The sequence below is a fragment of the Rattus norvegicus genome, chromosome 8, assembly GCF_036323735.1.
Source record: "Rattus norvegicus strain BN/NHsdMcwi chromosome 8, GRCr8, whole genome shotgun sequence".
Classification (NCBI taxonomy): Eukaryota; Metazoa; Chordata; class Mammalia; order Rodentia; family Muridae; genus Rattus; species Rattus norvegicus.
In genome coordinates this window covers 98,749,421-98,763,085 of record NC_086026.1, presented here as the reverse complement: position 1 = coordinate 98,763,085, position 13,665 = coordinate 98,749,421, and the positions used below count along the sequence as shown (strand labels likewise).

Here is a 13,665-nt window from a genome sequence, read left to right as displayed (position 1 = left end):
GCTGACCATTGTTGGGGAGTTGGACTACAGACTGTAAGTTATCATAACAAATTCCCTTACTATATAGAGACTATCCATAAGTTCTGTGACTCTAGTGAACCCTGAGTAATACACCTTCTAAGATAAATAAAATCATTTATCCTACAGATGAATAAAGTTGGGTAATTTTCCTCACCACAATGGCAATGATACCAAACTCAGATAGTTTCCATACTGAAAGAGGCTTTTTAATTCCTAGGCTTCTTTAACTTCTTACATATTTGGTGATGTATTTAAATGGATCCCTACTACAGAGATTTTTACATTGTTCTCATTTTTCCTCTATTATAAACAAGGTTGTAATTAGATCTTTCTACATGGAATCAAGTCTACCAATCTTCCTTTATAGCTTCTGAGTTTCCATCTCATATGAGAAGGACTCTTGCTCTCCAGGTTATAAATAATCCTCCTTCATTTTCTTCTATAACTTTTATGATTCTATTTTATTCATTTAGCATTTAAGCCCTCATGGAATTTATTTTGATGTATAGCATTGTTTAGTCATCTAATTTGATTATCTTCCATATGGACAGCTCTTTGTCCCAGTGTCATTCTTGAACAGACTATCTTTTCTTGCTTGAGAAAATATTTCCCAAGGAAATCTTTAAGAATTAAAAATCTCTTACGTCAACACTTTAAAATCTACCGATGCTTAATCAACTTGAGAATTATAAATACAAAATGGCTCATTAAACATAAAGAAAAATCCAGTTTATATGATGAGAAAAATAGGGATAGAAAGAAGGGATTTTTTCCCCCTTTTTCATAACAAATGCACTCAGTGAATCTTTCTAATGGGAACATTCTGCTTGTGGTGTAGTTACTGACTCTGCCCCTTAGCAATAAATGGAAACAAACTCCCTCCCTTTAGAGTCTCTGCGTCCTTGTTTCTGAAAGGGAGTGGTAGAAGTCTACCATTTACCTGCTGTAAATGTTTGGCTCCTGTACTCCCTTCCATGCAGAAGGTTTGATTCCTGGTTTGCTAAAGGACAAAAGCGTTCGCAAGGCTGGTCTATTCTTAAGCCCCAAGTCATTATGTGATGCAACCACTTCTACTACTCAAGAAGATTTACTTTCCTGGAACGCTGTACAATGTTCTCAGTGGACCTTGGGTTTCAAGGACAGATTTCTAAAAATAAATGTAAAGATTATTGGAGAAAAATAATAAACAGAACTCACTTGGTGGTTTTTTTTATGGACTTTTCTCCATTCTGCTCTGTCATCTTCTTTGAAAACTAATCTGATCTCACCCCTTTCATAAGAGAAAGTGGATCTTATCTTCCATAACCTTCCTGCTCCCAAACTCCCTGGTGGCCATATCTCTTCTTCCTTCCACAGGCCCTGTATCCAAATGGATACCTGTACATTCTACCTTCACTATGACCTCTCTTGATCAATAATCCTGTCCCTCTCTATCTCCTTAGACTTTCACCTTTTCTATTGGATTCCTTTTAATCAGGTATGAAGTACACACTATTCAACCAAACACCACAACAAAGATCTCTGTTGATAGCACAAGTCCATGGCTTTTCCTCTTCCCTTCATAACCAAATTGGAAGTGATTGCTAGCTGTATTCACATTCTCTCTCCATGGATATTCTATTGTCATGGGGCTCTTTTCCTCATCTCTAAATTTACTTCAGCATGATCAAGAAGCTACTCCGGCTTATTGCCACACCCACTCTTTGGTGCCTATTCGTTTGATATCTTGGTTGACTTACACTTATGACTCTGTCTTCCTTCTCAAAATGTATGCTTACCTTGTATTTCAAGACAGCATACATCCTCTCGGGTATTTGTGTTTGTTTATTTTGTGCTAGGGAATCCAGAGCCTCATGTATACCAGGCAAGAACTTAGCGACATCTCTAGGCATTTTCAACACTTTTCATTGTTTCTAGAACCATTTACTGACTCTTTTGTGCCCTTTCCACATGATATTTTTAATTTTATACATGTACATTTATAGCTTTATTCAATGGTAGAAAAGATTTTCCTTGTATCTAGGAACACTGTCACTATCAGAACCTCTCAGAGCATGCAGACAGGGAAATGGAACTCAGGTGGGAAAGTGTGTGGGAGGATGCCACTCTAAACTGATAACCTTATAAGGCAACCTGGTCCACAGTGCTAGGCTGTTTCATTTGCATGAAGCACACTGCTCCTTATACTGAGTGAGTACTCTCAAAGTAGACCTGCAGAGAAATAAGTAATGTTCAAAAGGTGAAACTAAGAACTTCAAGGAAGTTAGGTTCCTTAAATAACCAGATAATCTCTTCTCATCTTCATCCCTAACTCCATCATCTGTGAAAATAATCAGGTACCAAGTTGTTCTTCCCTGCTTTGCCTTATTCCAAGTATTCTCTGTTTTATCCCTGAATATCTCCTGAGGCCTTTCACTTCTCTTCAGCTTCACAGCCACCAGTTGTTTCATCACATCACAGCTGTAATTGGAGTTACTTTCCAGTTAGTTTCCTGACTCCCTCTTTCTTCTGTTCTGTGCAGTCTGATTCTGTAGTCAAGGTGATTAATTTGGTTCTTCTACTTCTTTTCGCCCATCAATGATTCCTCGTTACTCTTACAATAAACTTCAGAGTTTCATGCACTACATGGCTTATGATACTTGCCACACTATTATCTCCTACCACCCCCACTTCTAAATGCTCAAATACACACACACACACACACACACACACACACAGAGAGAGAGAGAGAGAGACAGAGACAGAGACAGAGACAGAGAGACAGAGAGATGGATGAACAGATGCACACTGGCTCATATATGTGCATATGCACTCACATACATGTATATCTATACATACTAAATAAATAAATAAATTTTAAGAGGGTGTGCTTAAATTACAACCATAATATCTTAACAAGAGTGTTTGTCAAAATTAAGAGGAACAGATAATTAATAGTCTCTTTTTAAAAGAGATCACTATCAACACTTACCAAAAATAATTCTATTTAAAATTACAACAGATGCCATTAATAAAATAATTTATATTTAAGAATATTTATAGGCACTTGGAAATGCATTACCTCCTACCATTTCACAGATGAACATTTCTCATCTAACTCCAGCTATGACAATTGCTCAGTCTATCACTGTCACTCAGTCACACGTTCATGGACTCAGGACTCCTGGGCAGGAAACTTAGGAGTGTATAAATCAAAAAAGAAAAGAAAAGAAAAGAAACAAAAAACAAACAAACAGAAACAAAGAATAAACTCTTAAGGCCCTAACCCCTTTGCTTTCTCAGTCACAACGCTGGGCATTTCTGTACATTACCCAGCAGTTTTCTTTGACATATTGACAAACAACATCATATTTTCCCAATTCCACTCAACTTAGCTGAGACTCATGTTTGAATAAACAGCATCTAGATGGCTTTCCTTTCTATACCATGTACTTTTCCATACCATTAGATACTAATCTAATATTATGGATTATTAAAAATTCACCATGACAACTTTTGATGCTTTCTCCTACCACAGAGTAGACTAAAGAGTTCCTGCAGAAAGAGTGAAGTAATTACTAATTTCTCTTTCCATTATCTCTTCAAAGTCTCCAGAAACTTACAATTTCTCTGTTTAACTTCTCTGCATAAAGCATTGAAAGGAGAAACAGTATGAAAAAAACATAAAATTATAGTCAAATAGCCCTGAGTATGATCCTTTTTGAACTTCAGTTTTCTTATCTCAGAATGAAATGGAAGCATCGATGCCAATGTCGTTAGATGGATACGAGAATAGAATGAGGTCATACATATAAGAATCTAGCACTAAATATTGGTCCCACCTTATACACAAGGTTCAGTAAGGTCAACCTCCATGTGAGGTACTCAAGCACAATTGAAAATTTAAAAAAATTAGTGAACATCAAGGGCAATTTTTCAGAATGTATTGTGGTACTGAAGACTGAATCAAGGGCTTTGTCCGTAGTAGGCAATGACTGTATGACTGAGCTGTATTCCCAACAACTCTTTTATTTACTTTTTCCTGGAGACAGACTGTAACTATAATTTTTCCAAATGCTTATTTTTAATGATAGTTCTTAAATCATTTAACCTCCCTTGTAGCCCATCACCTGCCAGAAGTAGTGGGAAAGGACACAGGGAATAGGAGTGGGGTGGGAACAGACCCATTTAGAAAGGTTCTTTGGAGTAACTCCAATCGGTGCTCTCCGGAAATCAGCAGTTCAGTTCACAGGTTAGCAGTGGCAGCTAGATCCACTCACAAACACTTCTCTGATAAATCAACAGTCCAATTCGGTAGAGTCAAGATAGCAAACACGAATCAGCAGCAGTGCCCCTACCTAGCAAAGACAGCCAGGCCTCAGCCTCAGCTTAAGTCAGCATGAGGAACCAGAAGGAACACAAGAAGTTCTCCACCATTCCTCTGTCAGGGAAGCAAAGATAAATGAAGACATGAGACCCACAAGCAATGCACAGCTACATAGCTAGCTCTATAAGCAAGCCCAGTTCAGCTTTCTGTCTTTGTCAGCAGAGTCTTATTTATACCCTTCAAACATTACATGTCCTCCTGAGCACACGTGGCTCTGTCTCAGCTGACATCACTCTGCCCATCAGCCTGAGCCTGCAGAAGCACAAGAAACTGCAGCACACCACCAGAAGTTCTTTGGTGCATTTCTCTCTATGGCATCCCGACAAATGCAGCTCAACTAACCGTCATAAGGCAGACTAATACATGAATATCATTAGCGAAGAATACTTCATCATGTGTCCTTTCATGTGCTTGCTTTAGCAGAACATCCTTTCACTTGTGTCTGCTTCAGCTAAATGTTCCTTCACGAGTCTGCCCCAGCAAAATACCATTCAACTGACTTTTCAAAAAACCCTTACATTTCTACTTCAACAGATTCTCACTAAATTGCCCATACTGGCCTTGACCGTCTACTGAGTATAAAGGATTTAAGGCCTGCACCACCACCAGCCAATTTCTCTTTGATTAAAAAGTAAGGGGCCTAGAGAAATGACTCAACCACTAAGAGCACATGCTTCTCTTCCAGAAGACCTAAGCTTAGTTACCAGAGCTCGAATATCAGGCAACTGACAACCACCTCTAACTGCAGCTCCAGGGAATTCAATACTTTTATGACTACCACCAAAGCACAGCCACACATTATAGGATGGAGCGAGAAAGATATACACATAAACACCATAAACACAAGGATAAAATAAACCTTTACAGAAAGAAAACAGTTGTGAATTCCAAACATGGTGGTATAAGCCTGTAGTGATATAAGCACTTAGGAGGTCGAGGCAGGAGGATGAAGAGAAGTCTCAGTTATATAAAGAATAAGGGTCTCGCTTGTCTTCATGAGACACTGCTTCAAAAAAATAAATAAATAAAAACATAAATAAATAAAAGAATGACATGAGTGTGAAAAAAAACTGTGGAAATGTAAATTCTCACGGCCACTATGGAGAGTGATATGAGGGTTCCAGTAAATATTAAAATGGAAATGCCATATGATCTGGAGGCCCCTCTCCTGACTATATTTCCAAGTAATTTGAAAATCATATAGTGAAAGATACCTGCACTATATGTTAATTGAAACATTATTCACAATAGGCAAAACATAGTCAAATAAAGTTATCAACAGATGAAAAAACTTAAAGAGATATATACATAATGGAGTACTATTTAGCTTTTTAATAGAAGAAAATCCTGTTATTTACAATATAGATGAACCTAAAGAGCAGTAAGCCACACACAAAAAAAGACAGATACTATGAGGTTACACCTACATGAGCAAGCTAAGAAAGTTGAATTTGTAGAAACAGAGAATAGAATGGTAGTTACCAGTGACTGGATGTTGGTGTTGGGGCTCCAGAGGGAGGTGATCACAAGATACAAAATTTCAGTTAAACTAGAAGGAATGGATGTTAAAGTTCTATTATATAACATGTTGACTCCAGTTCATACCAAAGTGCTGCAATGTTGAAAATCACCCCAAAAAGTGGATTTAAGTGATCTTATAAAAGACTAATGCAGTCTGTATTACAAGCCACAAACTGCACATAGAATCTCGAAGTTGTGTTTTATTTAGAAAGCTAGCCATCTGAGAAGACAGGATTAGTATCCTAAAGATCTCTCCTCCATCTCATCTTTAACCACTAGACTGGGCTGGGAAGAGAACACAAACAGTCAATAAATTCAAAGTTGAGTCTTAACTCTCTAGTCAGGTAGTCAATCTTATCTCTGAGATTTATGGTACTGCTTCTTTTCTCCTTGTTATCTCCCCTCTCTGTGAAGAAGGGGAGCAAGGCTCAAAACTTACCAAGGCCTTGGATTCTTACATTCTTCCTGAGCCTATCCTTTGGATGAGATCCAGCTTGAAAGTTAACAGAACAAATATTAGTGTAGACTCCTACCTACAACATATAGTACAAATGTGTTCTTATAATCTAGACTATGAAATACCCTTATCCATCTCACCATAAACATGATGACCACAAGACATTATGCACTCATTAATTAATTTGGTTCACCAAGTCCACAATGTACCCATATATCAAGATATCACAGTAAGAGCTGGAGATGTAACTCAGTAGTCGAACATATATCTTGTTGATCTTGAGGACTTCCACCTCCTAAAGGACAGTAAAAAGAAAAGCATGAAATAACATGAAATATATATACATATATATGCGTGTGTGTATGTGTGTGTAAAATATAAGTTTTTATTTGTCAATCAAAAATTTACTAATTAAAAATAGACCCAATAAATACAATTGGGTTTTAAGAATTTTCTGGTTGTCCCATCTTGTGCATAGAAGAGAAAAGTTTTTATGAAGGTTTTACAATAGTTCATATCCACGGCTACCCAGTGACTCAATCGCCTGAGGAGATTCCTGCTCCATTTTTATGGGGTGGTACCTAGGCAGGGACTTTAAAAGTATCTCTAGGTGATGTTAATACATAGCCAGGATTAACAACCTCTGCCTCTACCTAAGTCTCTCTCAAAAGAATTGTCTGTGTTCACCCTCGAGAAACTTTAATATGACTTCCAAAGATTAAATGGGAGGTAAGAATAGAAAACAACCTCTTTTCACATGTGTTAGCAAAACTAAAATATGCTTAGGAATGAAAAATGCTAACATTCACAGTAAAACTGTCCAACAATTGAGTTAAGAAGGAATGTGCCAAAAGAAAAAAAACAGCTTTGGAGAGAAGCATTCCCTGGAACAAAGATCTCAAGAGTTATGCATCTGAATTATGTCCCTTTTAAGTTGTTACTACATGAATATAACCCATAAACCTATTTTAATGATGTTACCACTGCAGAAAAATAAATTTATTAGAGAGAAGTGCCTTGGAGGCTGAGGTAGCTTCATTAAAATGTGTTGAATGGAAGAAATCTTTTATTTTTAGTTACCAATTTAATCTCTGGAATCGATAAACTATCACACAAAGCCAAATGGAATGAAGTTGGTGGTTCACAAAGTTCAGAGGCTCACATACTGCTGTGAAGTCCAGTGTCTCCAAGAGGTCCTGTTTAATTTCCTTTAGTATCCTGCAGAATGCATACTCTCCCTGGTGTGATCCAGAAGCACAGTTATCAAACAGGAATGAAGTCTTAGGACACCTTATCACCTGGTTTGTAGACCATTCTTAAAGAACTGAGACTTGAAGATCTACCTGAAGTGAGAGCGTATTTTACAAGATCTGCGGTCCTTTTCCTTCTCCTGGGGATTTGTAAACAAGTGTCTATTGACTTCAAATAGAATCAGTAACTTTATGTGACTCCTTGACAGGAGCACAGTGAGGAGTTACTTAGAGGAGCATGGGTGACCCAAAACAACTGCATCACATCAACAAAGTCCCACTGCAGCATGAATTATGTCTTCAAGGAAGCTGCGCCATGGAATCCTGTCTTCAGCTAACCTTCTGCCTCCTATATTCTCTCCAGCTCCCATGATCAAGTGGAGCTGAGAGGCAAGGCTGTAAGGGTATCCTGAAACTCTGTCTCCTACAAAACAGTGTGAACAGCTCCATGACTATTATCACAAACCTAGCTATTGTTATATGATTTTGTTTATTTCATTGTCATGACAATGCAGAAGTATATTTCTGCCATTCACCACAACAACTTCTGATCCACTTAGCAAATGGTCATGTCTAAGGCAGAGGAAATCACTTTGTCCTAACAACCATCGTTGCTTCTTACAAAGACCATTTCAGTTCTTCCTAAAGAAGAACTCAAAGGACGTGAACCATGGCAAAGCAATGAAGGTTCCAAGAGAGCATGGCTATGACTTTGAAACCTTTACAGGATGACATCTATTATAATGCACTAGTTAAAATATAAAGTATAATGGCTGTGAATGTTCAAAACCATAGAGGAATAGGTCTGGCATTCTGTGCTAGACTTTGGGAAGCCAAAAGGATGCAACAAGAAACTCCAACCAGTGGTGTTACAAAGAGAGGTATGAGAGAGACAGGGTCCAGAGGGTTTTGCGAGGTCTGATCACTATAGGTCAAATCTTAGGGATACAGATGGGAAGAGGAGGAAGAGCAGGACAGAACACAGCAAAATGAGTTTGCTCTTCAGATAAGAGATGTGCATCGGACAAGCAACAGACATAGTACAGTGGGATACTGAAGTAAGAGAAGCTTCAATCCCACCAGAAAATGCAGGCTGCTTACTCTTAGGGGTTTCTGAGGGAGGAGTCAGTCCTATACCATGAGTAGCAAGCTTAGTTAATGAGTGACCTGTGCTACACAACTTAGACTAAGTTAGAGTAATCACAGAGGTTATGGACAGGGGAATAGTGTTGATTACTATGACTGTAGTGGAGATGCTTGTGACTCAGATGCAGGGGCCTGAGTGTTGTCCTGGTCAATTCTGCTCTCAGAGGCAGGAGAAAAGAAAACATTTGGTTCTTGTGGGAATGGTGAGTTGAGAATGATAATGGGAGTCACAACAGGTGGCCCTTCAAGTCTTTTATTTACTTATTTATCATTTCTTTTACTGAATTGTGTGTGTGTGGGTGGGTGGGTGGGTGGGTGGGTGTGTGTGTGTGTGTGTGTGTGTGAGAGAGAGAGAGAGAGAGAGAGAGAGAAAGAGAGAGAGAGAGAGAGAAAGAGAGAGATTAATTGATTATTTCTGGTAGTGTCATATGAAGCAGACTTACATGGTGCTTTGCTGAGGTAAGACCCACGGGAGGGCACATGATGTTTGGAGAGAGCATGACTAGGACTCAACAGAGATGAGGCACTTGCATAGCTAGCTTTGCAATGCTTTGTTGGCGTTACATCGTTGCTGATCTTTGTTTCCTTGAGAGAGAACTTCTCCTGGTGTCCTGGCTGATTCTGGTCGCTCCTGTTGACTCCTGCTGTTTCTGCTGGATTGTTCCACTGCTGCTGATTTGTGTTTGGTATACTGACACTACTGAACTGGAGTGCTAATATCCTGACAATGGAGATTGGAATTGCCTCAAAGAACTACTTCTAAACAAGTCCACATCCCCTTATCTTATTTATCATCTTTCCTCCCCTACCTTTGGACTGTGGGATAGAAGGGGGTTGGAAAAGTTTGAGAACCTTTATTAAAACTGGTTTTAAAATATCTAAGCCTACAGAGAAGCTAGTGGTATATGAGAATGTGAATGCAATTGCCCACTGAGGCCAGAAGGGGATTTCAAATTCTCTGGAGCCACTACCTATTATGAATGCTTGAAATCAAATTCAGGTCCTCTGCAAAAGCTGTATGCTCTCTTAACTGCTCAGTTACCTCTCTAGCACCCTGTCAGCTCCTTTTAAAACAACACCAGAAGGGAAGAGAGACTGCATGGGGGTATGGCCTGCCCTGTGAGACTGTGTACCTAGCAGACAAATGATCTAACAAGGTACTCTTTTCCAGAAAGTAGATATAGGTGGGGGGTTACCATTAGAAAGTATGTTGGTGAGCAGAAGCGCAAGATCCAGTGAGGGTGTTAGGTCTCAACAGCCTCCATCTCCCTGAAAGAACCTGAAGACTACAAGAGCCATTTACCTTCCTGCACAGACCCTGGACAGCTACTGGCCAGGATTTGCTGCTACCCTATTCTGGGTGAAAATGCTCTCTCTAACTGTTCTTGAGATTTGTATTTCTGTAGCAGACCAACCTCCTTCCCAACTAACATATTCATTCTTTAGCTATACTAGTAAAAATCAATCATTTTTATAGACTCTCTCAAGTTTTGAAACTAGCATTTCTTTTAAAGATGATTTGAGCCTTTCACTATGGTGCATTGTTTAGCTCCTATTTTTCTGTGTTCTGAATAGATAAAGTTCTAGAAGTGTATTTAGCTCTTTATGTCCTTACAATACTTTGTAGTAGCCAGAGTCTCCCATGTTAAAAACAACAAATATGAAACTAACAAACAAAAACCCAGAAGAAAAATCATTTATTTTTATCCACTCCACAAATCTTGGTTTTTCCAGGTTATTTTCTTAATGCTGGACACTCAGTCATAAACAATGCAGAGAAAGAGCCCAATTTCATGAAGCTAACGTTCTAGTTGGGAGACAGAAATTAGGTGAGGGAACAAATGGCTTTATATAAAAATACATTCATACAGCAATAAAGAGAAAAGAAGTAACATTAAAAACATCTATTAAGATGTTTATTTGCAAAGTAAATGAAAATTTTCACCTTGGGGAGTTGTTAAAGAGTATCTGACCTGGCCTCTAAATGACTGGAAATGTTACCAAAGTAGAGGAATGAAAGGAAGAGTTCCACTCAAAAGAATATGAAGACATATGAGTTGAGGGTCTGTGAAAGACAGTGAGCAACAGACCAGTTGGTCCTGCAGTCCCTGAAATCTGTGCCTGTGACTTTCCTCCCTGACAGTGCTGTTTGTATTTTTGACATTCTCCTTAGGATCTATGGCCTTAAATGATGCATGGAGAAGTGGGAAAATTGAAGCATTTTTTTTCTGCCATACCTGAATTTAATGGCTAATAACAATGCCCCAGATTCTTACTCCCTGGGTTTTGCAAAAGTAATATCTCACTATGAGGGGTGGACAAGAGTAAAAAAAAGAAATGTCTGAGTGTTTGAAAACATGGCCATGGTTAACCTAAAAAAAAAAAAAAAAAAAACATAAGGAAGTAGCAACCAGAAGTGCCTTTGATCATTAAAATGCAAATCAAGTATCGTGATGCAGCATGGGATTGGGGCAACCTGCATACTTTGCCCAAATGAATTTCAAGACCTGTGTGACCTGATCTATAGAAAAAAAAAACACATCCAAGGGAATACAGTTCAGCAGCTAAACAAAATTTTAAAACAATTACTTTCTTGTATTTTGAATTAAAATTTCTTCTTGAATTCTTTTGCTCCTCCTTCCTGTAGTCTAGTATATTTAACTACTTCTCTTCCTCATTCTCCCCACTTTTTGATCTCCTCTTTCTGATTTTCTTTCTCTAACTATCCTAACTTTAGAACACAGAGAATCAAAACTAGAAGTCATTCTTCAAAGACAGACAGGTTGATCAATAGAATAAAGTTGAAGAGCCAGAAATAAAACCACTTATGCACACTTGATCTTTGACAAAGAAGCCAAATATATATATATATACAATGGAAAAGAGAAAGCATCTTCAATAAATGGTGCTGGCCTAACTGGCTGTCTGTATGTAGAAAAATTAAAATAGACCCATATTTGTCACCTTGCACAAAGCTCAAGTCCAAGTGGATCAAGGGCCTCAACATAAAACCAGATACTCTCAATCTAATAGAAGAGAAAGTGGGAAAGAGCTTTATACTCATTAGCACAGGGGTAAATTTCCTAAACAGAACTCCAATGGCTCAAGCTCTAAGATCAAGAATTTATAAATAAGACCTCATGAAACTGGAAAGCTTCTGTAAGGCAAAGGACATAGTCAATAAGACAAATCGGCATCCTGCAGATTGGGAAAAAAATCTTCACTAATCCCACATCTGATAGAAGGCTAATATCCAAAATATGTAAAGAACTCAAGAAGCTAACCACCCAAAACACCAAAGAACCCAATCAAAAAATGGGGTATAGAACTAAACCAAGAATTCACAACAGAGGAACCTTGAATGGCTGAGAAGTACCTAAAGAAATTCAAAGTCCTTAGTGACCACGGAAATACAAATCAAAATGACCCTGAGATTCTACCTTACACCAATCAGAATAGCTAAGATCAAAACCACAGGTGACAGCACATGTTGGCAAGGATATGGAGAAAGTGGAACATTCTTCCGTTGCAAACTGGTATAACCACTCTGGAAATCAATTTGGAGGTTCCTCAAAAAATTGGAAATAGGTCTACCCGAAGATCCAGCAGTACCACTCTTGCGAATATACCCTAAAGATGCCACACCATGCCAAAAGGCGTGTGTTCCACTATGTTCATAGTGGCCTTATTTGTGATAGCCAGAAGCTGGAAACAAGCCACAGAAAAATGGGTATAGAAAATATGATCCATTTACACAATGGAATGCTACTCAGCCATTAAGAATGAGGACATCCTGACACCCGCGGATCCCGGCCCCCAGCAGCTCTCTGCTCCCAGACCCAGTGAGAGAGAGACCAAACCGCCTGGTCAGGTGGGCACTCCTGAGGCTGCAGAGCGGAAGAGACCACCAACACTGCTCACCCCTGCCCACATCCCTGGCCCAAGAGGAAACTGTATAAGGCCTCTGGGCTCCCGTGGGGGAGGGCCCAGGAGCAGCAGGACCCCTGCCTGAGACACTGCCGGAACCTGAAGGAAACAGACCGGATAAACAGTTCTCTGCACCCAAATCCCGTGGGAGGGAGAGCTAAACCTTCAGAGAGGCAGACAAGCCTGGGAAACCAGAAGATACTGCTCCCTGCACACACATCTCGGACGCCAGAGGAAAAAGCCAAAGACCATCTGGAACCCTGGTGCACTGAAGCTCCCGGAAGGGGCGGCACAGGTCTTCCTGGTTGCTGCCGCTGCAGAGAGCCCGTGGGCAGCACCCCACGAGCGAACTTGAGCCTCAGGACCACAGGTAAGACCAAATTTTCTGCTGCAAGAAAGCTGCCTGGTGAACTCAAGACACAGGCCCACAGGAACAGCTGAAGACCTGTAGAGAGGAAAAACTACACGCCCGAAAGCAGAACACTCTGTCCCCATAACTGACTGAAAGAGAGGAAAACAGGTCTACAGCACTCCTGACACACAGGCTTATAGGACAGTCTAGCCACTGTCAGAAATAGCAGAACAAAGTAACACTAGAGATAATCTGATGGCGAGAGGCAAGCGCAGGAACCCAAGCAACAGAAACCAAGACTACCTGGCACCATCGGAGCCCAATTCTCCCATCAAAACAAACATGGAATATCCAAACACACCAGAAAAGCAAGATCTAGTTTCAAAATCGTTTTGATCATGATGCTGGAGGACTTCAAGAAAGATGTGAAGAACTCCCTTAGAGAACAAGTAGAAGCCTAAAGAGAGGAATCGCAAAAATGCCTGAAAGAATTCCAGGAAAACATAAATAAACAAGCAGAAGCCCATAGAGAGGAGACACAAAAATCCCTGAAAGAATTCCAGGAAAACACAATCAAACAGTTGAAGGAATTAAAAATGGAAATAGAAGCAATCAAGAAAGAACA

The 13,665-nt window shown here is 39.5% G+C and overlaps 1 long non-coding RNA gene across 1 annotated transcript in view; it reads right to left on the bottom strand.

The window, feature by feature from the left end:
- Positions 1-467: 467 nt before the first annotated feature.
- The window catches only part of LOC120094223 (uncharacterized), a 37,531-nt gene continuing 24,333 nt past the window's right edge, over positions 468-13,665 (bottom strand). The window contains exon 3 of the long non-coding RNA XR_005488367.2: positions 468-6,660. This is a non-coding gene — a long non-coding RNA (uncharacterized LOC120094223). The remainder of the gene's footprint in view (positions 6,661-13,665) is intronic.